The sequence below is a fragment of the Pristiophorus japonicus genome, chromosome 2 (assembly GCF_044704955.1).
Source record: "Pristiophorus japonicus isolate sPriJap1 chromosome 2, sPriJap1.hap1, whole genome shotgun sequence".
NCBI classification, from domain to species: Eukaryota; Metazoa; Chordata; class Chondrichthyes; family Pristiophoridae; genus Pristiophorus; species Pristiophorus japonicus.
Window position 1 is genome coordinate 176944534 of NC_091978.1, and position 25139 is coordinate 176969672.

General features: G+C 46.7%; 1 long non-coding RNA gene across 1 annotated transcript in view; it reads left to right on the plus strand.

Moving 5' to 3' along the window:
- The window catches only part of LOC139232849 (uncharacterized), an 84378-nt gene extending 60071 nt beyond the window's left edge, over positions 1 to 24307 (plus strand). The window contains exons 2-3 of the long non-coding RNA XR_011588084.1: positions 23923 to 23948; positions 24255 to 24307. This is a non-coding gene — a long non-coding RNA (uncharacterized lncRNA). The remainder of the gene's footprint in view (positions 1 to 23922; positions 23949 to 24254) is intronic.
- Positions 24308 to 25139: the final 832 nt, after the last annotated feature.

The window sequence follows — 25139 nt, forward strand, 5'->3', positions numbered from 1 at the left end:
CTTCCCTGCCCGTTCCCCATAACCCCTTATTCCCTTATCGATTAAGAAACTGTCTATCTCTGTCTTAAATTTATTCAATGACCCAGCTTCCACAGTTCTCTGAGGCAGCGAATTCCACAGATCCACAATCCTCTGAGAGAAGAAAATCCTCCTCATCTCAGTTTGAAATGGGCGGCCCCTTATTCTAAGATTATGCCCTCGAGTTCTAGTCTCCGCTATCAGTGGAAACGGCCTCTCTGCATCCATCCTGTCAAGCCCCCTCATAATCTTATATGTTTCGATAAGACCACCTCTCATTCTTCTGAATTCCAATGAGTAGAGGCCCAACCTACTCAACCTTTCCTCATGTCAATCCCCTCATCGCCGGAATCAACCTAGTGAACCTTCTCTGAACTGCCTCCAAAGCAAGTATATCCTTTCTTAAATATGGAAACCAAAACTGCACACAGTATTCCAGGTGTGGCCTCACCAATACCCTCCATAACTGTAACAAGACTTCCCTGCTTTTATATTCCATCCCCTTTGCAATAAAGGCCAAGATTCCATTGGCCTTCCTGATCACTTGCTGTACCTGCATACTAATCTTTTGTGTTTCATGCACAAGTACCCCCAGGTCCCGCTGTACTGCAGCACTTTGCAATCTTTCTCCATTTAGATAATAATTTGCTCTTTGATTTTGTTCTGTCAAAGTAATTGACCTCACACTTTCCAACATTATACTCCATCTGCCAAATTTTTGCCCACTCACTTAACCTGTCTATGTCCTTCTGCAGGTTTTTTGTGTCCTCCTCACATTGCTTTCACCCCCCCCATCTTTGTATCATCAGCAAACTTGGCTGCATTACACGCAGTCCCTTCTTCCAAGTCATTAATATAGATAGTAAATAGTTGCGGTCTCAGCACTGATCCCTGCGGCACCCCACTAGTTACTGGTTGCCAACCAGAGAATGAACCATTTATCCAGACTCTCTGTTTTCTGTTAGTTAGCCAATCCTCTATCCATGCTACTATATTACCCCCAACCCTGTGAACTTTTATCTTGTGCAGTAACCTTTTATGTGGCACCTTGTCAAAGGCCTTCTGGAAGTCCAAATACATCACATCCACTGGTTCCCCTTTATCCACCCTGTTCATGACATCCTCAAAGAATTCCAGCAAATTTGTCAAACATGACTTCCCTTTCATAAATCCGGAACGCCGCACCGCCATAGTTGCCCGGGAACTCAGACGCTTTGACATTGACATCGCCGCACTAAGCGAGACCTGGTGGGCAGGGGAAGTCCAGTTGAAGGAACATGGTGGAGGTTACACCTTCTTCTGGAAAGGGAAACCAGAGGCAGAACACCGCCTTCATGGAGTCGGCTTTGCCGTCAAGAATGAGCTGGTCGACCGCCTCAAAGACTCCCCCTGTGGGGTTAATGAACGCCTCATGACTCTTCGTATTACCCTATCCCGGAACCAATGCACCACAGTCATCAGTGCGTACGCCCCTACATTCGATGCAACGGATGAGGCTAAAGAGGGTTTTTATTCCAACCTCGAGATATTATTGTCCTGCGTCCCCATGGGTGACAAATTGATCCTCCTGGGTGATTTTAATGTCAGAGTCAGCAAAGATACAGCCCTCTGGGGCGGTGTGATTGGCAGATAGGGGGTAGGGAAAGCCAAATCCAGCAGTACCCTACTCCTGACAAAATGTCTAGAACATGAACTCCTCATCACCAACAGCCTGTTCCGGCAGAGGGACAAATACAAGGCATCGTGGTAACACCCTCGCTCCAAACACTGGCACCTGCTTGACTATGTCATCGTCTGAGCCAGGGATCGCAAGGATGTGCGCATCACCAGTGCTATGACAGGAGCTGACGACTGCTGGATGGACCACCGCCTAATCCGAACCATCATCAACATTAATATTGCCCCAAAGCAGAGGGGACAGCAGAAGCAGTTCCGCAAAAAAGTTAATGCCGGGGCACTTAGAGACCCAGCTAAGAGAACCCTATTCAGCCAGCGCCTCACAGCCAATGTGGCATGCCTTGGTTACCCTGAGATGCTGAATGCCCATAGCACTTGGTCTGCCCTCCAGGCCTCTATAACCAGTGCCTGTGAAGAGACACTTGGTCACTCAGCCAGAAAACATCAGGACTGGTTTGATGAAAATGATCAGGAGATTGAAGAACTAATAGATCGCAAGTACAAAACATTTCTGAGCCTCAAGCAACAACCCAACTCGGGAGCTGAAAAACAACATTGCAGATGGCTCAAGGCTCAGGTCCAACACAAACCCCAGGACCTAAAGAACAGGTGGTGGATGGAGAAAGCACAGGAGATACAACAACTGGCCGACAGCCATGATGTGCGAGGATTCTTCGCTGCAGTCAAGGCCACCTACAGTCCAAACTCCCAAGGCCCTACCCCACTCCTGGCTAAGAATGGGGAAACACTCATCAAGGACACCGAGGCTGTCAGGGCCCGATGGAAGAAGCACTTTGAAGATCTCCTCAATCGAGACTCTGCCTTTTACTCGAGTGTTCTCGACTCCATCCCGCAGCATGCGACCCACCACCAACTCAGTCAAACTCCAACGTTGCATGAGGTTGGCAAAGCCATAAAACAGCTCAAGAATAACAAGGCTATGTGTGCGGATGGAATCCCTGCTGAGGCGCTAAAATATGGCGGAGAGGTGCTGCTGGCGCGGATACATGACCTCATCTCTCTCATCTGGAGGGGGGAGAGCATGCCGGGCGATCTCAGAGATGCAGTGATTGTGACCATTTTTTAAAAAGGGGACAAGTCCAACTGCGGCAACTACAGGGGAAACTCCCTGCTATCAGCCACTGGAAAAGTTGTCGCTAGAGTTCTCCTCAATCGTCTTTTCCCTGTGGCCGAGGAGCTCCTCCCGGAATCACAATGCGGATTTCGTCCCCTACAGGGCACAACAGACATGATCTTTGCAGCGCGCCAGTTGCAGGAAAAATGCAGGGAGCAGCGCCAACCCCTATACATGGCCTTTTTTGATCTTACAAAGGCCTTTGACGCTGTCAACTGTGAGGGTCTATGGAGCGTCCTCCTCCGTTTCGGATGCCCCCAAAAGTTTGTCAACATCATTCGCCTGCTTCACGATGACATGCAGGCCGTGATCCTTACCAATGGATCCATTACAGACCCAATCCACGTCTGGACCGGGGTCAAACAGGGCTGCGTCATCGCTCCAACACTCTCCTCAATCTTCCTCACCGCCATGCTCCACCTCACAGTCAACAAGCTCCTCGCTGGAGTGGAACTAAACTACTGAACCAGTGGGAAGCTGTTTAACCTATGCCGCTTCCAGGCCAGGTCCAAAATCACCCCAACCTCTGTCGTTGAACTGTAGTATGCGGACGACGCCTGCGTCTGCGCACATTCAGAGGCTGAACTCCAGGATATAGTCAATGTATTCACTGAGGCATATGAAAGCATGGGCCTTACGCTTAACATCTGTAAGACAAAGGTCCTCCACCAGCCTGTCACCGCCGTTCAGCACTGCCCTCCAATCATCAAGATCCACAGTGCGGTCCTGGACAACGTGGACCATTTCTGTGTTAACGATGCTAATAGCTGGGCTGGAAAGTTGAATATTCTGTATAGACGTCAAATTAACCGGTTTTTCGGGAGCCTCTTATCAACAAAGGCAGACATTGATGCGGAGATTCAACATCGCCTCCAGTGCACTAGTGCAGCCTTCGGCCGTCTGAGGAAAAGAGTGTTTGAAGACCAGGCCCTGAAATCTACAACCAAGCTCACAGTCTACTGGACTGTAGTAATACCCGCCCTCCTGTATGGATCTGTGGCATGGATGATGTATAGAAGGCACCTCAAGTCGCTGGAGATATATCACCAACGATGTCTCTGCAAGATCCTGCAAATCACCTGGGAGGACAGGCGGAACAACATCAGTGTCCTTGACCAGGCTAACATCCCCAGTATTGAAGCACTGACCACACTCGATCAGCTTTGCTGGGCAGGCCACATACTTTGTATGCCAGATACGAGACTTCCTAAGCAAATGCTTTATGCGGAGCTCCTTCGTGGTAAACGAGTCAAAGGAGGACAGCGGAAACGTTATAAAGACACCCTCAAAGCCTCCCTGGTAAAGTGCGACATCACCACTGACACCTCGGAGACCCTGGCCGAAGACCGCTCGAGGTGGAAAAAGTACATCCGGGAGGGTGCGAGCTCTTCGAGTCCCAACGCAAAGAGCATGAAGAGGCCAAGCGCAGGCAGCGGAAGGAGCGCATGGGAAACCAGCCCCACCGACCCCTTCCCTCGACGAATGTCTGTCCCACTTGTAACAGGGTCTGTGGCTCTTGTATCGGACTGTTCTACCATCAAATAACTCACTTTGGGAGTGGAAGCAAGTCTTCCTCAATTCCGAGGAACTGCCTATGATGATGATTCATAAATCCATGCTGACTCTGCTTGACCGAATTATGCTTTTCTAAATGTCCTGCTACTGCTTCTTTAATAGTGGACTCCAACATTTTCCCAACCACAGATGGTCTATAGTTTTCTGCTTTTTGTCTGCCTCCTTTTTTGAATAAGGGTGTTACATTTGTAGTTTTCCAAGTTGCTGGAACCTCCCCAGAATCCATTGAATTTTGGCAAATTACAACCAATGCATCCACTATCCATGCCGCTACTTCTCCGAAGACCCTAGGATGCAAGCCATCAGGTCCAAGGGATTTATCCGCCTTTAGTCCCATTATCTTACTGAGTACCACCTCCTTAGTGATTGTGATTGTGTTAAATTCCTCCCCCGCTATAGCCCCTTGACTATCCACTGTTGGAATATTGTTTGTGTCCTCTATCGTAAAGACTGATACAAAATATTTGTTCAGAGTTTCTGCCATCTCCATGTTCCCCATCACTAATTCCCCAGTCTCGTCCTCTAAGGGACCAACATTTACTTTAGCCACTCTTTTCCTTTTTATATACCTGTAGAAACTCTTGCTATCTGATTTTATATTTCGTGCTAGTTTACTTTCATCGTCTATCTTCCCTTTCTTAATCATTCTTTTAGTCATTCTTTCCATTCTATCTAGGCCCCTCATAATTTTATATACCTCAATAAGGTTGCCCTTCAGCCTCCTCTGCTCCAAACAAAACAAATCCAACCTATCCAACCTTTCCTTATAGCTAAAATTCTCCAGTCCAGGCAACATTCTCGTAGATCTCCTCTGTCCCCTCTCTAGTGCAATCACATCTTTCCTGTAATGTGGTGACCAGAACTGCACACAGTACTCTAACTGTGGCCTAACTAGTGTTTTAAACAAGGCAAACATAACCTCCTTGCTCCTATATTCTATGCCTCAGCTAAAAAAGGCCAGTATTCCATATGCCTTCTTAACCACCTTATCTACCTAGCTTGCTACATTCAGGGATTTGTGAACATGCACTCCAAGGTCCCTTTGTTCCTCTACACTTTTCAGTGTCCTACCATTTAATGTGTACTCCCTTGCCTTGTTAGCCCTCCCCAAATGCATTATGTCTCACTTCTCTGGATTGAATTCCATTTGCCACTGTTCTGCCCACCTGACCAGTTCATTGATATCTTCCTGCAGTCTACAGCTTTCTGCTTCATTATCAACTACACAACTACAGAACTGCAAATTTCTTAATCATACCCCTAACATTCAAGTCTAAATCATTGATATATACCACAAAAAGCAAGGGACCTAGTACTGAGCCGTGCGGAACCCCACTGGAAACAGCCTTCCTTTCACAATAGCACCCATCAACCATTACCCTTTGCTTCCTGCCTCTGAGCCAATTTTGGATCCAACTTGCCACTTTGCCCTGGATCCCATGGCCTTTTACTTTCATGACCAGTATGCCATGTGGGAACTTATCAAAAGCCTTGTTAAAATCCATATACACTACATCAAATGCACTACCCTCATCAACCCTCCTTGTTACCTCCTCAAAAAATTAAATTAAGTAAGTCAGACATGACATTCCCTTAACAAATCCATGCTGACTGTCCTTGATTAATCCGTGTCTTTCTAAAAGAAGATTTATCCTGTCTCTCAGAATTTGTTCCAATAATTTTTCCACCACCGAGGTTAGGCTGACTGGCCTGTAATTACTCAGTCTATCACTTTCTCCCTTTTTAAACAAAGATACAATGGTAGCAGTCCTCCAATGCTCTGGCACCACACCTGTAGCTAGAGAGGATTGGAAAATAATGGTCAGAGCCTCTGCTATTTCCTCTTTTGCTTCTCTTAACAGCCTGGTATTGAGTTCCTAACACAGATGAGACTGCACACAGGGAGGTTAAAGTAACAGTGACCTCAGTCTTTATTCAGACACTCCAGAGTGAGGAACAGGCCTTAAGGGCCGGCTTATATACAGTGCTCCCAAGGGATGCTGGGATCCCTTGGGACTTCAGGTGATGCACTCCCTGGTGGCGGAATATGGGAGTGCATGCTTTACATCACTCCCCCCCACAAAGTCAAAGTGAAAACTATTTACAAGGTGAGGCAGTCGGGAGCCTTTCTTTCCCTGGTGGACCGCCTCGGTACAAATGTCTGTTCTGGTGTGTTGGCTGTGCCCTCACTGGGCTGGCGTGTTGTTGGCCCTGCAGGGCTGTTGGGTGAGCCTGGCCTTGCTGGGTTCGATTTCCTCGTCTGGGGTGCTGTCGTTAATCCTTTGGGTGTGTGTTGTGGGATCGAAAAAGGTGGTGTCTGCTGTGGTTTGTTCAGGGCAGTCTTTGAACCACAGCCTCGTTTGGTCCAGGTGCTTTCTGCAAATTTGTCCATTGTCTAGCTTGACTACAAACACCCTACTCAGTTCTTTAGCTATCACCGTGCCCACGATCCACTTGGGACCATGTCCATAGTTTAGCACACACACAGAGTCATTCAGATCAATTTCCCATGACACAGTGGCGCGACCATCGTTTACATTTTGTTGCTGCCGCCTGCTCTCTATCTGATCATGCAGGTTGGGGTGAACCAGCGAGAGCCTGGTTTTAAGTGTCCTTTTCATGAGTAGCTCAGCCGGGGCACCCCTGTGAGCGAGTGGGGTCTCGTGCGGTAGCTGAGCAGTACTCGGGACAGGCGGGTTTGGAGAGAGCCTTCTGTGACTCGTTTAAGGCTCTGTTTGATTGTTTGTACTGCCCGCTCCGCCTGCCATTGGAGGCTGGTTAAAACGGGGCCGAGGTGGCATGTTTGATCCCATTGCGGGTCATGAATTCTTTAAATTTGGGACTGGTGAAACATGGCCCGTTGTCACTGACCAGTATGTCAGGCAGGCCGTGGGTGGCAAACTTGGCCCTCAGGCTTTCAATGGTGGCGGTGGCAGTGCTTTCCGACATTATTTCACATTCAATCCATTTTGAAAAAGCATCGACCACCACCAAGAACATTTTACCGAGAAACGGGCCCGCATAGTCGACATGGGTCCTCGACCATGGTCTGGAGGGCCAGGACCACAAACTTAGTGGTGCCTCTCTGGGCGCGTTGCTCAACTGAGCACACACGCGGCATTACCGTACACAGGACTCTAAGTCAGAGTCGATACCGGGCCACCACACGTGGGATCTGGCTATCGCTTTCATCATTACAATACCCGGGTGTGTGCTGTGGAGATCTGAGATGAACCTCTAGGCGGTTACCCCACAACAGGCAGTCTGCCTGAATGGACAGCTCGTCCTTTCGCCGCTGGACCGGTATGATTAGCTCTTGCATTTCAACGGGGATGCTGGCCCAGCTCCCATGCAGTACACAGTTTTTTACTAGGGACAGCAGATGATCTTGGCTGGTCCAAGTCCTAATCTGGCGGGCCGTGACAGGTGATTTATCATTTTCAAACGCTTCCATGACCATCAACAAGTTTGCAGTCTGCGCCATTTCCAACCCCGTGGTGGGCAATGGTGGCCGACTGAGAGCATCCACACAGTTCTCGGTGCCTGGCCTGTGGGAAATGGTATAGTTATACACTGATAGTGCGAGTACCCACCTTTGTATGTGGGCTGAAGCATTAGTATTTATCCCCTTGTTTTCAGCGAACAGGGATATGAGAGGCTTGTGATCGGTTTCCAGCTCAAATTTGAGGCCAAACAGGTACTGATGCATTTTCTCTTGCCTCTTTCTCAATCATGCTGTGGGCCCTCTCGGCCTTAGACAAGCTCCTGGAGGCATAGGCGACAGGTTGCAACTTCCCCACAACGTTAGCTTGTTGTAATACACACCCAACTCTGTACGACGATGCATCACATGCGAGCACAAGTATTTTACATGGGTTATACAATACAAGCAGCTTGTTGGAGCATAAAATGTTTCTGGCTTTCTCAAAAACAATTACTTGGTTTTTTCCCCATACCCAGTTCTCACCTTTATGCAATAACACATGTAGGGGCTCTAAGAGGGTGCTTAACCCCAGTAGGAAGTTACCAAAACAGTTGAGGAGTCCCAGGAACGACCGCAGCTCCGTGACATTCTGTGGCCTGGGGACATTCCTGATAGCCTCTGTCTTGGCGTCTGTGGGTCGAATGCTGTCCGCCACGATCTTTCTCCCCAAAAACTCCACTTCTGTTGCCATGAAGACGCATTTTGACCTCTTCAGTCGCAGCCCTACGTGATCCAGTCGCTCGAGGACCTCCTCCAGGTTTTGTAGGTGCTCGACGGTGTCCCGACCCGTGACCAATATGTCGTCCTGAAAAACCACCATGCGTGGTACCGACTTGAGTAGGCTCTCCATGTTTCTCTGGATGATCGCTGCAGCCGACCGAATTCCAAACGGGCATCTGTTGTAGATGAATAGTCCCTTGTGCGTGTTGATGCAGGTGAGGCCCTTCGAAGACTCCTCCAGTTCCTGCGTCATGTAGGCCGAAGTCCGGTCGAGCTTGGTGAACGTCTTGCCTCCTGCCAGCATCGTAAATAGGTCGTCTGCCTTAGGTAGCAGGTATTGGTCCTTTAGCAAGAAATGATTAATAGTTACTTTATAATCGCCGCAAATCCTGACCGTGCCATTACTTTTGAGTACTGGAACAATCGGGCTGGCCCACTCGCTGAATTCCACTGGGGAGATGATGCCCTCGCGTTGCAGCCTGTCCAGCTCGATTTCCACTCTCTCCCTCATCATGTGAGGTACCGCTCGCGCCTTGTGGTGAATGGGTCATGCCTCTGGGACCAAGTAGATCCGCACCTTCGCCCCGGAAAAGTTTCCAATGCCTGGCTCAAAAAGGGAAGGAAATTTGTTAAGAACCTGTGTACATGAGGCCTCAGCGACATGTGATAGCGCTCGGATGTCATCCCAGTTCCAGCTCCGGCCAGCTCCTTCCAAGCAGTGTGGGGTCATCGCCCGGGACAATCCAGAGTGGCAGTTTGTGCACCGTGCCTTCGTAGGTGACCTTGACCATGGCGCTGCCCAGGACAGTGATGAGCTCTTTGGTGTACGTTCTCAGTTTCGTGTGGATGGGGCTCAGGGCTGGTCTGAGTGCTTTATTGCACCACAGTCTCTCAAACATCTTTTTACTCATGATGGATTGGCTAGCGCCAGTGTCCAGTTCCATGGCTACGGGTAAGCCATTCAATTTTACATTTAGCATTATAGGTGGACATTTAGTCGGAAATGTGTGCACCCTATGTACTTCAGCATCTGCAACCTCTCTCTGAGGCTCGAAATTGCTTTGATCCACCAGGGACCGATCTTCCTCTGCCACATGGTGGTTAGCAGGTTTTGCAGAGCTTGCAGCTCGTCTGCAAGCTCGTTGGAGGTGCCCCATTGTTCCACAGCTCTTGCAAACATACCCTTTGAAGCGGCATGAATAGGCTGAATGGAAGCCTCCACAACGCCAACAAGGTGTGAACTGCCTTGCATTCATCCTTTGTTGCGGATTCTGAATCATTTGGGTCACCTGAGGCCTGCTGGAAGTTGCAGACTCGTGGTTTCTGTCCTGTACATTTCTGCTCGCAAACACAGTTCCAGTTAATTTATGAACATTGCTAGCACTTGTGTGCTGAGAGATTTGTTTGGTGTTAGCACTGGCGGACATAAACGCCTGTGCTATCGCAATGGCCTTACTGAGGGTCGGTGTCTCTACAGTCAAAAGTTTTCGTAGAATGATCTCGTGGCCAATGCCCAGTACAAAAAAGTCTTTGAGCATCTGCTCCAGGTAGCCATCAAACTCACATTGTCCTGCAAGTCGCCTTAGCTCGACGACGTAGCTCGCCACTTCCTGACCTTCAGATCGCTGGCATGTGTAGAACCGATACCTCGCCATCAGCACACTCTCCCTCGGGTTAAGATGCTCCCGAACCAGTGTACACAGTTCCTCATACGACTTATCTGTGGGTTTCACCGGAGCCAGAAGATTCTTCATGAGGCTGTAGGTCGGTGCCCCGCAGACTGTGAGGAGGACCGCTCTCCTTTTTGCAGCGCTTCCTTCTCCATCCAGCTCGTTGGCTACAAAGTACTGGTCTAGCCGTTTGACATAGGCTTCCCAGTCCTCACCCTCCGAGAACTTCTCCAGGATGCCCACAGTTTGCTGCATCTTTGCGTTGGATTCGTATACTCGTCGCCAGTTATTGTGTTCCTAACACAGATGAGACTGCACACAGGGAGGTTAAAGTAACAGTGACCTCTGTCTTTATTAAGACACTCCAGAGTGAGGAACAGGCCTTAGGGGCTGGCTTATATACAGTGCTCCCAAGGGATGCTGGGATCCCTTGGGACTTCAGGGGATGCGCTCCCTGGTGGCGGAACATGGGAGTGCATGCTTTATAGATGCACAACGCCTGGAATACATTTCATCCGGGCCTGAGGATTTATCCACTTTCAAAGCTGCTAAGCCCCTTAACACTTCCTCTCTCACTATGTTTATTTAATCTAATATTTCACACTCCTCCTCCCTGCATCGCCCCTCACTTTTGTGAAAACAGATGCAAAATATTCATTAAGAACTATACCCACATCTTCCGCCTCCACACGCAGATTTCCTTTATGGTCTCGAATAAGCCCCACTCTTTCTCTAATTATCCTCTTGCTTTTAATATATTTAGATAACATCTTTGGGTTTTCCCTGATTTTCCTTGCCAACATTCTTTCATGCTCTCTCTTTGCTTTCTGGATATCTTTTTTAATTGCACCGCTGCACTTTCCATACGCCTCTAGAGTTTCTGCAGTATTTAGCCCTCAGTATCTGTAATGAGCTTCCCTTTTTTTCTTTATCCTCCCCTGTATGTCCTTGACACCTAGGGGACTCTAGATTTGCTAGTCCCACTCTTTTTCTTTGAAGGAACCCTCAGGATCTCCTCCTTGAATGCCTCCAACTGCTCTGATACTGATTTACCTTCAAGTAGCCATTTCTAGTCCACTTTGGCTGAATTCCATCTCAGTTTAGCAAAATTGTTTTTTCTCCAATTGAGAACTTTTATTCCTGGTCTGTCTTTGTCCTTTTCCATAACTACTCTAAATCTAACTGAATTATGATCACTAGCACCAAAATGCTCTCCCACTGATACCCCTTCCACCTGCCCAGCTTCATTCCCTAAAACTAAGTCCAAACTTTGACCCTTGCGCTGAGTTTAGTGCTGGGTCCTAAGCTCGCTCAGAAAAGCGAACGTGCAGCAGACTGACAGAGGAGCTGTTAGCACTTCTTAAAGGGCCACACACACATCATTCAGGTAAGTTTGCATTTAAGTTTTAGGACTAGATTTGTTTGATTTTATTGAAGTAGAGGCTTGGTGCAATACATATTAAAAGTGTTAAAAGTGTGCAGGGAAAGCTGCTGGATGCTTGCAAGGCCTTGGGTGGTAAAGGAAGGCCTCTGAGAAGACAGAACATGCTGGAAATACTCAGCAGGACAGGCAGCATCTGTGGAGAAACAAAGTTCACATCTCATGACAAGATGCTGCATGACCTGCTGAGTATTTCCAGCATTTTCTGGTTTTATTTCAGATTTCCAGCATCTGCTCGCAGAGGGAAGAATAAGATGCAGAAGAGGAAAGAGCAGAAGAGGAGAGGGCAGAAGAGGAAGAAGCAGAAGGAAGGATACAACCCAGGCAGCCCCTTTCTGAACGGGATATCCGGGATGGAATCATCTGCCTGCGGTACCAGTGACCACAACCCCAATTCCCCTTTTAACATTTGTCCCATACCTTACATAAGAACATGAGAAATAGGAGCAGAAGTAGGTGATGCGGCCCCTCGAGCCTGCTCTGCCTCCCAATATGATCATGGCTGATCCGATCATGGACTCGGGTCCACTTCCCTGCCCACTCCCAATAACCCCTTATTCCCTTATTGGTTAAGAAACTGTCTATCTCTGTCTTAAATTTATTCGATGTCCCGGCTTCCACAGCTCTCTGAGGCAGCGAATTCCACAGATTTACAATCCTCTGAGAGAAGAAATTCCTCCTTATCTCAGTTTTAAATGGGCGGCCCCCTATTTTAAAATTATGCCCCCTAGTTCTAGTCTCCCCTATCAGTGGAAACATCCTCTCTGCATCCACCCTGTCAAGCCCCCTCATAATCTTATATTTTTCGATAAGATCACCTCTCATTCTTCTGAATTCCAATGAGAAGAGGCCCAACCTACTGAATCTTTCCTCATAAGTCAACCCCATCATCTCCGGAATCAACCTAGTGAACCTTCTTTGAACTGCCTCCAAAGCAAGTATATCCTTTCGTAAATGTGGAAACCAAAACTGCACGCAGTATTCCAGGTGTGGCCTCACCAATACCCTGTATAACTGTAGCAAGATTTCCCTGCTTTTATACTCCATCCCCTTTACAATAAAGGCCAAGATTCCACTGGCCTTCCTGATCACTTGCTGTACCTGCATACTATCCTTCCCTGTGTTACTGACCATCACAACGTGCCCTTGGCCCCAATGCTGAAATAAAAGCCACCACAAGGCAAACTTTCCAATCCAACTTTATACGTCTATCCATCCAATATGACATCAAGTTCTCAACTAATCACCCTTATGTGACTGTCTCATGTATGCCTTTGCCTATCCTACTGATGTCATGCAGTGCTACTCCCATGGCTGAAGCATTGCTGGTGGAAGGCAGTGAGGGACACTGCAAATGGCCTTGCAGATAGACCTTGAGAAGCTGGTGGCTGGGATTGAGAAATCGAGTGACGGTTTCTTCTTCTTCTTTCTCCTTCTCCTCCTCTTTCCTCCTCCTTCTTCACTGTCCTCCTCCTCTTCCTTCTTTCAGAAGAGATGTTAAACCGAGGCCACGTCTGCTCTCTCAGGTGCATGTAAAAGATCCCATGGCACTATTTCGAAAAAGAGGAGGGGAGTTATCCCCTATATCCTGGCCTATATGTATCCCTCAATCAACATAACAAAAAGACAGATTATCTGGTCATTATCAGATTGCTATTTGTGGGAGTTTGCTGTGCTGCCACGTGTCCCACATTACAACAGTGACTACACTTCAAAAGTACTTCATTGGCTGTAAAGCGCTTTGAGATGTCCGGTAGTCATGAAAGGCATTTCTTTCTTCTCTCCTCTCCTCTCATCTCCTCTCCACTCCTCCTCCTCAGTGATTTAGTTCCATATCCTACTTTCTGGAGGGCCTCTCTTGCAGTGTTAACCCTGGAGTGTTGCATGCGAGACCCTGGGTGCCCTTTCCCCGGCTTGTAGAGCCATTTGTTTTAGTGCTGAAACAATTGTCCCCTTTTTATAGGTGTGGAATGCAATTCAGCTTTAAAAGCTAAAGACTGCCATTTGGTAATCATTTTTAATGTTTATTTTTTTCAGAAGGCAGTTGAGCTGTAAGGGCCTAAAAACTATATAAAGATTTTTTTTCATTTTAGAAGATTTTAAGGGGCCACACGGTGTTCTAAAATGACAGCATTGCTTTAAGAGAAGGCTGTTCTTGCTGCAATGTCACTTCAGTCTCGCTACATTGGGCCTCCTGCTGAGGTCATTCTTGCACTGTGAGTTTCGTGCTGGGCTAATGCACCAATATTCAAATCCTACCAGCAGCATTAATTTCAGCAGCCATTCACTCCAGCCCACAGTGGCACCAGCAGGGTTTTAGCACTCTCCAATTTTTAGCCCAAATACTTTGAAAAGAAAAGTAAAATGGAGTTTGGTTCTTTTTCCTTCAGCAAAATGTAAAAAATATAGTATTAGGCAATCCCTTGTTTCGAGGATGACCCGCTTCCACACCAAAAAGGAATGAGTTCACAGGTGTTTCAATGAGGGACCTGATATTCCAGGTCCCGAACTACATATTGAAGGGTGTAGATGCCTGTGAATGGATTCTTTTAACGTGTGATGGCCGTTGCTCACCAGCCACCACACGCACTTGATAGAGCTAGGTCTTGATCCAGTGGCAAGGGTTAACCAAGACGATTGGAGACCATACATGCATACATGCATACATACTCTGACTGTCCATAGATCGCAGTGTGGGTTGGCCTGCATATAGTAAGACAAGTGCATCTGACAACAGCTTCTGATAAACATGCAAAGAAGTTATCACTTTCCACTAACAGCTGTTTTTACTTTGTCAAGCAACAGCTTTTTATATTGCTTCATATAAACATATAGTGGGCATTGTTAAGCTAGGGCTAGAAATTGGACATAGACACAAAACAGGCAGTGTTAAGTGCCAACGATGTTAAGCTGTGACACCTCAAAATGGTCTAGGTAGCAAGCAAAATCTATGCTCTGTCCTCATTAACATGATTGTGGTCTTGATTTCAGCACTAAAACTGCTGCTTATTGGCTTAACACTCAACAGGTGGGCCAATATTGGGATCAGTCTAATTTCCAGTCATGTGTGGCACAAGGTTTATTCAGCACTTAAAGGGGAGGTGCATTAATGCGACGACGACGAGGAGGCCGAGGAGAACGACGACGACTCACCACCACATTCTCAAGAGCTATTAGGGATGGACAATAAATGCTGGCCTTGCCAGCGATGCACACATCCCGGAACGCAAGTTTAAAAAAAAGATTCAGGATAGTTCCAGGGACGAGGGATGTCAGTTACGTGGATAAACTGGAGAAGCTGGGGTTGTTCTCCTTAAAGCAGGGAAGGTTACAAGGAGATGTTTTTTTTAGTTTGTTCCTGGGATATGTGCGTTGCTGGCAAGGCCAGCATTTATTTCCCATCTCTAATTGCCCTTGAGAAGATGGTGGTGCGCCGCCGCCTTGAACTGCTGCACTCCTTGGGGTGAATGTGCTCCCACTGTGCTGTTAGAGAAGGAGTTCCAGGATTTTGACCCAGAGACGATGAAGGAACTGTGCTGTATTTCCACGTCAGGATGGTGTGTGACTTGGAGAGGAACATGGAGGTGATGGTGTTCCCATGCGCCTGCTGCCCTTGTCATTCAAGGTGGCTGAGATCAAGGGTTTGAGAGATGTTGAAGAAGCCTTGGCGAATTGCTGCAGTGTATCTTGTGGATGGTACACACTGCAGACACATTGTGCTGGTAGTGGAGGGAGTGAATGTTTAAGGCAGTGGATGGGGTGTCAATCAAGCAGGCTGCTTTGTCCTGGATGGTGTCGAGCGTCTTCAGTGTTGTTGGAGTTGCACTCATCCAGGCAAGTGGAGAGTATTCTATCACACCCTTGACTTGTGCCTTGTAGATGGTGGAAAGCCTTTGGGGAGTCAGGAAGTTAGACACTCGCCACAGAATACCCAGCCTCTGACCTGTTCGTGTAGCCACAATAGTTACGTGGCTGGTCCAGTTAAGTTTCTAGTCAATGCCAACCCCCCGCGAATGTTGATGGTGGGGGATTTGGCAATTGTAATGCTGTTGAATGTCATGCGGTGGGGGTTAGACTCTCACTTGTTGGAGATAGTTATTGTCTGACACTTGTGTGACGTGAATGTTACTTGCCATTTATCAGCCCAAGCCTGAATGTCATCCAGGTCTTGCTGCATGCAGGCATGCACTGCTTCATTTTCTGAGAAGTTGAGAATGGAACTGAACACTGTGCAATCATCAGTGAACATCCCCACTTCTGACCTTATAATGGAGAGAAGTTCATTGATGAAGCAACTGAAGATGGTTGGGCCCAGGACACTACCCTGAGGAACTCCTGCAGCGATGTCCGGGGGCTGAGATGATTGACCTCCAGCAATTACTACCATCTTCCTTGTGTTAGGTATGACTCCAGCCAGATTTGATAAAGGTGTTCAAAATCATGATTGGTCTAGACAGAGTAGATAGAGATGAACTGTTCCTATTGGCAGAAGGGTTGAGAACCAGAGAACATAGGTTTAAAGTGATTGGCAGAAGGTCAAAGACAACATGAGGATAGACATTTTTATGCAGAGTGGTTATGATCTGGAATACACTGCCTGAAAGGGTAGTGGAGGCAGATGTAATTGTGGCTTTCAAAAGTGAATTGGATAAGTACCTTAAGGAAATAAATTGCAGGGCTACGGGGAAAGGGTGAGGGAGTGGGATTGCTGAAGTGCTCTTGCAGAGAGCCGGCATGGACTCAATGGGCCAAATGGCCTCCTTTTGTGCTGTAACCATTCTATGATTCTATGGTGTGAACTTGGAGGTGATGGTGTTTGGGAGGTGCTATCGAAGAAGCCTTGGCGAGTTGCTGCAATGTATCTTGTAGATGGTACATTGCAGCCATTGTACACTGGTGGTGGAAGGAGTGAATTTTTAAGGTGGTGGTTGGTGTGCCAATCAAGTGGGCTGCTTTATCCTGGATGGTGTTGAGCTTTTTGAGTGTTGGAGCTGCACTCATCCAGGCCAATCATAACATTGGCCCTGAAATTGCAGTCGGCGGCGTAGCTAAGGAGTACACACTGCGGAGTTGTACGCAACATAATGGATCACAGATCCCACGGGCACGCCATTGTGCATAAATGTACTTGGAATCACATGTGGCGGTGCTCCTTTCACTTGACAATGAGGAAACATAGAAAGCCCCGTTTGACTAATATGCTTTAAAGGAAGGTATAGGTCAATTGGAAACCAGCCTACCATGGAGTTAAGCAGAGCAACCTGATAGCCTCACGATAAATACTGGCTGGCCTTCACTCTTGGAACACAAAACCCTGTCAACTCAGAATTGTGATGACCAAACCCTTTTGTCAATGGAAGTAGATCAACAGAGTTTTAAAAACTGGCAGTACAGTTTTGTAGAAATGAGAAGATTGATTCTGCAAGATGAGCAAAAAGATTAAAACATACTCAACCCTCAAACAGAGCCTTTACAGCTGCCTGGTAGGTTCTGTTGGGTGTTTGTTTAAAATTATTATGGCCCCTGAAATTGCAATTTTCTCATCCTCACCAGCTCCCCTCACGTTGTACAAACAAGCTCCTGCACCTTTTTGCACCAGAGTAAAATTTTCCAGCTTAGTTTGCGAGCAATTAACCCAAATTTTTGCAGGAAATGAGGATTTGAAAGTCATAGTGGATCATTTTTTTATTCGTAACTTGACAGATCGCAAGTTCGGGATTTTGCACATGCAGGGCAATTTCAGGGCCAATGATCTTTGCTGGGAAGTGAGTGAGTGCGTGTGTGTGTATGTGTATGTGTGTGTATATGTGTGTGTGTGTGTGTGTGTGTATGTGTATATGTGTTTGTGTGTGTGTATCTGTATCTGTGTGTATGTGTGTGTATCTGTGTGTATGTGTGTCGATGATGGATCAGATTAGGCGGTGATCCATCCAGCAGTTGTCAGCATCAACATCAACATAGCCCCAAAACGGAGGGGACAGCAGAAGCAGTGCCGCAAAAAAGTCAATGCCGGGGCACTTAAAGACCCAGCTAAGAGAGCCCTATACAGCCAGCGCCTCACAGCTAACCTGGCGACACTTGATGACCCCGAGACGCAGAATGCCCACAGCGCTTGGTCTGCTCTCCAGGCCTCGATAACCAGTGCCTGTGAAGAGACGCTCAGTCACTCAACCAGGAAACACCAGGACTGGTTTGATGAGAATGATCAAGAGATCCAGGAATTAATAGATCGCAAGCACAGGGCATTTCTGAGCCTTAAGCAACAAACCAACTTGGGAGCAGCAAAGCAACATTACAGGCGGCTCAAGGCTGAAGTCCAACAAAAAACCCGGGATCTAAAGAACAGGTGGTGGATGGAGAAAGCACAGGAAATACAACAACTGGCCGACAGCCATGATGTGCGAGGATTCTTCATCGTAGTCAAGGCCAGCTATGGTCCAAACTCCCAAGGCCCCACCCCACTCCTGGCCAAGAATGCGGAAACACTCATCAAGGACACCAAGGCAGTCAGGGCCCGCTGGAAGGAGCACTTCAAAGATCTCCTCAATCGAGACTCTGCCTTTGACTCGAGTGTTCTCGACTCCATCCCGCAGCATGCGACCCGCCACCACCTCAGTGAAACCCCAACACTGCATGAGGTAGGAAAAGCCATAAAACAGCTCAAGAACAACAAGGCTACAGGAGCGGATAGAATCCCTGCTGAGGCACTAAAGTATGGCATAGAGGCACTGTAGGCGCGGATATATGTCCTCATCTCTCTCATCTGGAGGGAGGAGAGCATACCGGGAGATCTCAGAGATGCAGTGATGTGACCATCTTTAAAAAAGGGGGACAAGTCCGACTGCGGCAACTACAGAGGAATCTCCTGGTTATCAGCCACTGGGAAAGTTGTCGCTAGAGTCCTCCTCAACTGTCTTCTCCCTATGGCCGAGGAGCTCCTCCTGGATTCACAGTGCGGATATCGTCCCCAACGGGGCACAACGGACATGATTTTTGTAGCGCGACAGCTGCAGGAAAAATGCAGGGAACAGCGCCAGCCCTTATACATGGCCTTCTTCGGCCTTACAAAGGCCTTTGACACTGTCAACCGCGAGGGTCTATGAAGTGTCGTCCTCCGTTTCAGATGCCCCCAAAAGTTCATCAACAGCCTTCACCTGCTCCATGACGCCAAAGACTGCCCTAAGTGGAGGAAGTGCATCCGGGAGGGCGCTGAGCGCCTCAAGTCTCATCACCGAGTTCATGCAGTAAACAAGTGCAGGCAGTGGAAAGAGCATGCGGCACACCTGTCCCACCCTCCCTTACCCTCAACAACTGTCTGTCCCACCTGTGGCAGGGACTGTGGCTCTCGTATTGGACTGTTCCGCCACCTAATGACTCATTCTAAGAGTGGAAGCAAGTCTTCCTCGATTCCGAGAGACTGCCTATGATGATGATGATGAGTATGTGTGTGCATGCATGTGAGTGTGTGCATGCGTGTTTGTTGGTTGGCTGGCTGAGAACAGATTTTGGTTTGGCTATGATTTCCTCACAGTTGAATAACTTGCCGAAATTCGTTGCCAAGATTTACATGCAAAGAATGGTCACTTGGGTGAGACTCTGGAGGACTGCCAGCGACACGGAGCCATATCCCAGCATTGTCAGGAGAGGAGAGGGGAGAAAAAAAAAATAGGGCCAAAATATTGAAAGGATGGTAATAGAGTGGCATGGTCACATTTCAGTGAAGTTGAGTTTGCATATTCTTATCAGAACATCTCACAAAGCTTTTTTCTGTTTCCATAATGTACATTGCTAAGGAGGACACGGATAACCTCCCGAAAATACTAGGGGACCGAGGGTCTAGCGAGAAGGAGGAACTGAGGGAAATCCTTATTAGTCAGGAAATGGTGTTAGGGAAATTGATGGGATTGAAGGCCGATAAATCCCCAGGGCCCGATAGTCTGCATCCCAGAGTACTTAAGGAAGTGGCCCTAGAAATACTGGATGCATTGGTGGTTATTTTCCAACATTCCATGGACACTGGATCAGTTCCTATGGATTGGTGGGTAGCTAATGTAACCCCACTTTTTTAAAAAAGGAGGGAGTGAGAAAACAGGGAATTATAGACCGATTAGCCTGACATCGGTAGTGGGGAAAATGTTGGAATCACTTATTAAAGATGTAATAGCATCATATTTGGAAAGCAGTGACAGGATCGGTCCAAGTCAGCATGGATTTATGAAAGGGAAATCATGCTTGACAAATCTTCCAGAATTTTTTGAGGGTGTAACTAGTAGAGTGGATAAGGGAGAACCAGTGGATGTGGTGCATTTGGACTTTCAAAAGGCCTTTGACAGTATCCCACACAAGAGATTAGTGTGCATAATTAAGACACATGGGATTGGGGGTAATGTATTGACGTGGATAGTGAACAGGTTGGCAGACAGGAAGCAAAGAGTGGGAATAAATGGGTCCTTTTCAGAATGGCAGGCAGTGACTAGTGGGGTACTGCAAGGTTCAATGCTGGGACCTCAGCTATTTACAATATATATTAATGATTTAGACGAAGGAATTGAATGTAATATCTCCAAGTTTGCAGATGACACTAAGCTGGGTGGCAGTGTGAGCTGTGAGGAGGATGCTCAGAGGCTGCAGGATGACTTGGACAAATGCATGGCAGATGCAGTATAATGTGGATAAATGTGAGGTTATCCACTTTGGTGGCAAAAACAGGAAGGCAGACTATTATCTAAATGGTGACAGATTAGTAAAAGGGGAGGTGCAACAAGACCTGGGTGTCATGGTACATCAGTCATTGAAAGTAGGCATGCAGGTACAGCAGGCAGTAAAAAAAGCAAATGGTATGTTGGCCTTCATAGCGAGGGGATTTGAGTATTGGAGCAGGGAGATTTTACTACAGTTGTACAGGGCCTTGGTGAGACCACACCTTGAATAGTGTGTGCAGTTTTGGTCTTCTAATCTGAGGAAGGACATTCTTACTATTGAAGGAGTGCAGTGAAGGTTCACCAGACTGATTCCCGGGATGGCAGGATGACATATGAAGAAAGACTGGATCAACTAGGCTTATATTCACTGGAATTTAGAAGGATGAGAGGGGATCTCATCGAAGCATATAAAATTCTGATGGGATTGGACAGGTTAGATGCGGGAAGAATGTTCCCGATGTTGGGGAAGTCCAGAACCAGGGGTCACAGTCTAAGGATAAGGGGTAAGCCATTTGGGACCGAGATGAGGAGAAATTTTTTCATCCAGAGAATTGTGAACCTGAGGAATTCTCTACCACAGAAAGTTGTTGAGTCCAGTTTATTGGATATATTCAAAAGGGAGTTAGCAGGAATGGGGTACTGAAGTTGCATGATCAGCCATGATCATATTGAATGGTGGTGTAGGCTCGAAGGGCCGAATGGCCTGCTCTTGCACCTATTTTCTATGTTTCTATCACTAGCCACTAGAGGGTAGTCTAACTACATCAAATACATGTAGGATCAATGCATTTTCTGTTCTCTCTGTATTCTTTATTTCAATCGTATTTCCACTTTATGAACAGATGCCTTAGCAGATAAATAGATCCTATATGATCTAAGATAAGACATCAGTACTGGATAGAAGGTATGTACAAGCATGGAGCCTGGGGGGAAAAAGTTCTGAAAAAAAAGAGCTACACAGATTTTGTTCAATTTGTTTAAATGACAATTAAAAACCTGGCTCTGTTAAAAATAATCAGCAGCACCAGATTAGAAATTTGGGGACAATTTGGGGATATTCTGATGCTAAAACATACATGGGGCTGGAAATGTGTAAAATACCGCTATCACCGTTTTTTTCGGCGGTATTTGAGGATAGAGGTTTTCTTTACCGCTGAAATACCGCTATGATGGAAGGTCACTAAATTGGTCAAATGGTGACCGGCAGTTGTGGTCGTGGTAAAATCGGCCTTGCACGATGGCTTTTTGGGCGCTGAAAAGAAACGGACCTTCTGCGCATGTGTAAAATTTTTTCGACGATTTTTTTTTTTCCCCGATTTTTTTTTTTTTGCTCCCGCGATTCTGGCCAGGTGTCAGGGTCAGGGTGCGCCCGTGCATCCGCAGTACACCCTGCTCTCAGTCATCAATTTTTCAAAGAAAGGAGAAAATGCAGCACCTCGATCTGAACAGGTAGCGGTCGAGGAAATTTAGTCTTGATGCCAATAAGGCACTTGTCCCTGCCATTGAGAGTAGATGAGGGAAGTTTAGCAGGAGGTGTGAAGGTAAACCCCACCCCCCCAGCCGTTGTAAAGAGGTTATGAACTGTTGTTGCTGATAGGTGTCCACAGCAGATGATATTCCCAGGGACTTCCGGCAATGCAGGAAGAGGTGGCGATGTGGAGTATGACAAAGGCACTCAACACAGGTTTCACGTCATTTAAAGTAAGATCCTACACAAAGGAAACGAGGGCGGAGTTTTCCCAGCCTGCAACCTCAAGAAACCCAGGCAGGCTTTTTTTAAAAGGACATTACACTCTATGTTTTCCCTTCTCCTTTCTTTATCTCACTCATAAGACTAAATTTATTATCTTTCAACCCAATGTAATCAATGATTGTGTTTTTTTTACACAAGTAATTGGACGTCTTGGCCTGCAATAACCAAATTGAAAAGGCAACATTTTGTTTACGATTCTAATTGATTTAAAATGGGCCACACATTTTTAATTGAAGTTTTATCTTCTGTTAAACAAACCCATCCTTTGTGCATTTCCTAGCTCTGTAACTTATCATCAAAATAAATCCACATCTGTGTTTCTAACTTAAAGTGTCATTCAATTCGAGGTACACAATTCAACTTCTTCACATTTTCTTAAACTTCCCACATCTAGAACTACACTACAAAGGTTAAAAACTTTCAGCTCTCTGTCTGAAAAAAGTGGGTGGAGCTAAAACAAACATACAGATACACCATTTCTCTTTTAAAAGACCAGCATTCAGACAAATGAAAAATTCATTAACTCCCACCTCAAATATTCTACAGTCAAGAAGACTTCCACGCAACCACTTTCATTCAACAAAGCTTATCTTTCTCGTCCTTGGCACAAAAGCTGAAGCTTCTGTGTTGGTGTTATAATCTTCTTAGATCTACCCTCTCTATCTCCTATTCTTAATTTGCGCAATTCCTCTAATTAAGACCTAGCTATGGTCTTATATTGCAAACATTGACTGACCACCATCAAACCTGTTTTGGCTGTCTGTTTATTTGCCTTTCTCCCAACATAATTTTTGTTTTACGGGGTTTTCTTTGGGATCCCATCCATTACTTAACATAGTAAATTTCAATTTTTTATGGTCGTCGGCAAAATACCTACTCAGCGAACCTTTCAGCACCTAATCTAGCATATCTTTTCACACCATCTATGTTTGGTATGTCTACCCCTCTATTGGTTTGTTGTCCCCTTTAACCTGGTTTTCTCGAACCTAGGGTCTCCAATTACAAATCTACGAAGCCAATCCTACTTTGATAATTACTATTGTGACGTCTTAACTACCCTCAAATCTTTTACACCATTTCAGACCTTTCTCACCAGTTCGGACACCTCAGGCGACCGACACGTTTCGCGGCAGATTACATCGGATTAATGAGCGGTATTTAAAATATATATTCACTTGTGATGGTCTGCAAGTGTCCGTGTGTCTTTTGCCCGGGTGCGTCCTGCCAGACTACGCCATTTGATGTGGAGTATGACAAAGACACTCAACACAGGCCTGTTGTGGAGAAAAGAATTGTTTAATTGTTTGATCAAGGGAGACACGGTCTACACCAGTTCTTTAACTGGATGCCTTCCCAACTGTTCTGGTCTAACACTTCAGGAGCTGCTTCTTTTATACAGAATTCTTTGCAAAGTCATCATTTACATTATCATTGGTCAGTCTTTCTACCGCCTGACAATTTTTTTCGCTTTGTTACAGATTGTTCAATTCTAACTTTGCTAATTGTTTCACATCCTCCTTGGGTATGAACATATGTATCCTGCATCCTGCCTCCTGCCATTAACAGGAATCTATTTCTTAGTTCTGAATAACAATGGGAAGCCATTTCCTAGGCCTATGACATTAGCTCTGAATACCAAGAATTGTACCATTATCCTATAGTTGCACCTGCTAATTTCACCACATCAGCAAATTGTGCTTTTGCCTTCCTAAACTAAAACGTTTTAACTCTTTAATTCCCGCTTCAGGTGGAATGACCATTGCGGCGTTGAGAGTAAGTAATATTTTTATTCATGATTACTTACATTGTAAATCTGATACATGTTGCTGTAGGTAGGCTTAGTGTTGCACCTTATTTGCCATGAATGATCTTTACACATTATTAAGATGGCTTTCTGAGATCTTAAAAGATGATTCTGCACTTCGATGTCTTCCTCATTCTCCACGTGCAGCTTCCAGGGCCATTAAACAAATGACTGTATTAAATGCACAGAGTATGTTATGTGCTTTGATGGCTATCTGTGTGTGCTACAAGAGCAGAATGGCACTCTGGTAACCATTGCTATTGTCATTTTTGAAGAAAAAGCTGGCACACAATTGGAGCAAACAGCGACAGACAGGCGGTGGTCCACCCAATACTTATTCTCTGACTAACCTGGAGCAAAGCGTGGCAGCCTTAATTGGTGCCCATGGCAGATCAACTACCCGTGCGGGTGCTGATCCCAAGGTCAGAACTGAGGGTAAGTCCTGCAAAATCCCCGGGCTGAGTTGGGGTCATGTCATGTAGTGTCTCTGGCTCGGGTTCAGGTAATGTCATGCAGTGTCTCTCAACAACATATAATGCAGTAGTGATGGTCCTTCTAATAAGCCTGCGCTATGTGACCGTACTCATGTCACTCTGTCCCCTCCCCTGCTGCTAACCGCTCGTCTGTTGTTTTCTTTTTTGCAGATGAGGATTCTGAGGTGCCGCATCGTCGCATACATGCCTCCACCTCAGCCCATCGTGTGTGGGTCGAAGAGAAAGATGAAGCTGAGGACCAATGGGAGGAACAACATCCTCAAGCTGTTGCGTGGGCGGGGGGGTGGTGGGGGAGTGTTGTCAGTGGTGGTGGAGGAGGTGTTTGGGGTGGAGTCAGCACATGTTTTAGCTGCGGCCACAACTTCCTCGGAGGAAGCCACATTTCCAGGCTTCGACGCCACCGAGGCAGCGGGTCCAAGTCGTGTGCAGCAACGCACCGCGTATATGCCGTCTCTGCGAAGGTTGAGTCGGCAAAGCCGGTCTGCTGAAAGATAGACAGACAGAAACCTGGACATGGTGGGACTGTCAAGGGAGAGCGTCGAACTGGGTCGAGAGCTCCTCCAGGCCTTGGGTGGCATTTCTGGTACCATCGGCGTACAATCTGCAGACATGTCGCAGGTTGCTGCGGTCTGGGAGAACAACGAGGCTGTCAATGCCCTGCGGCAA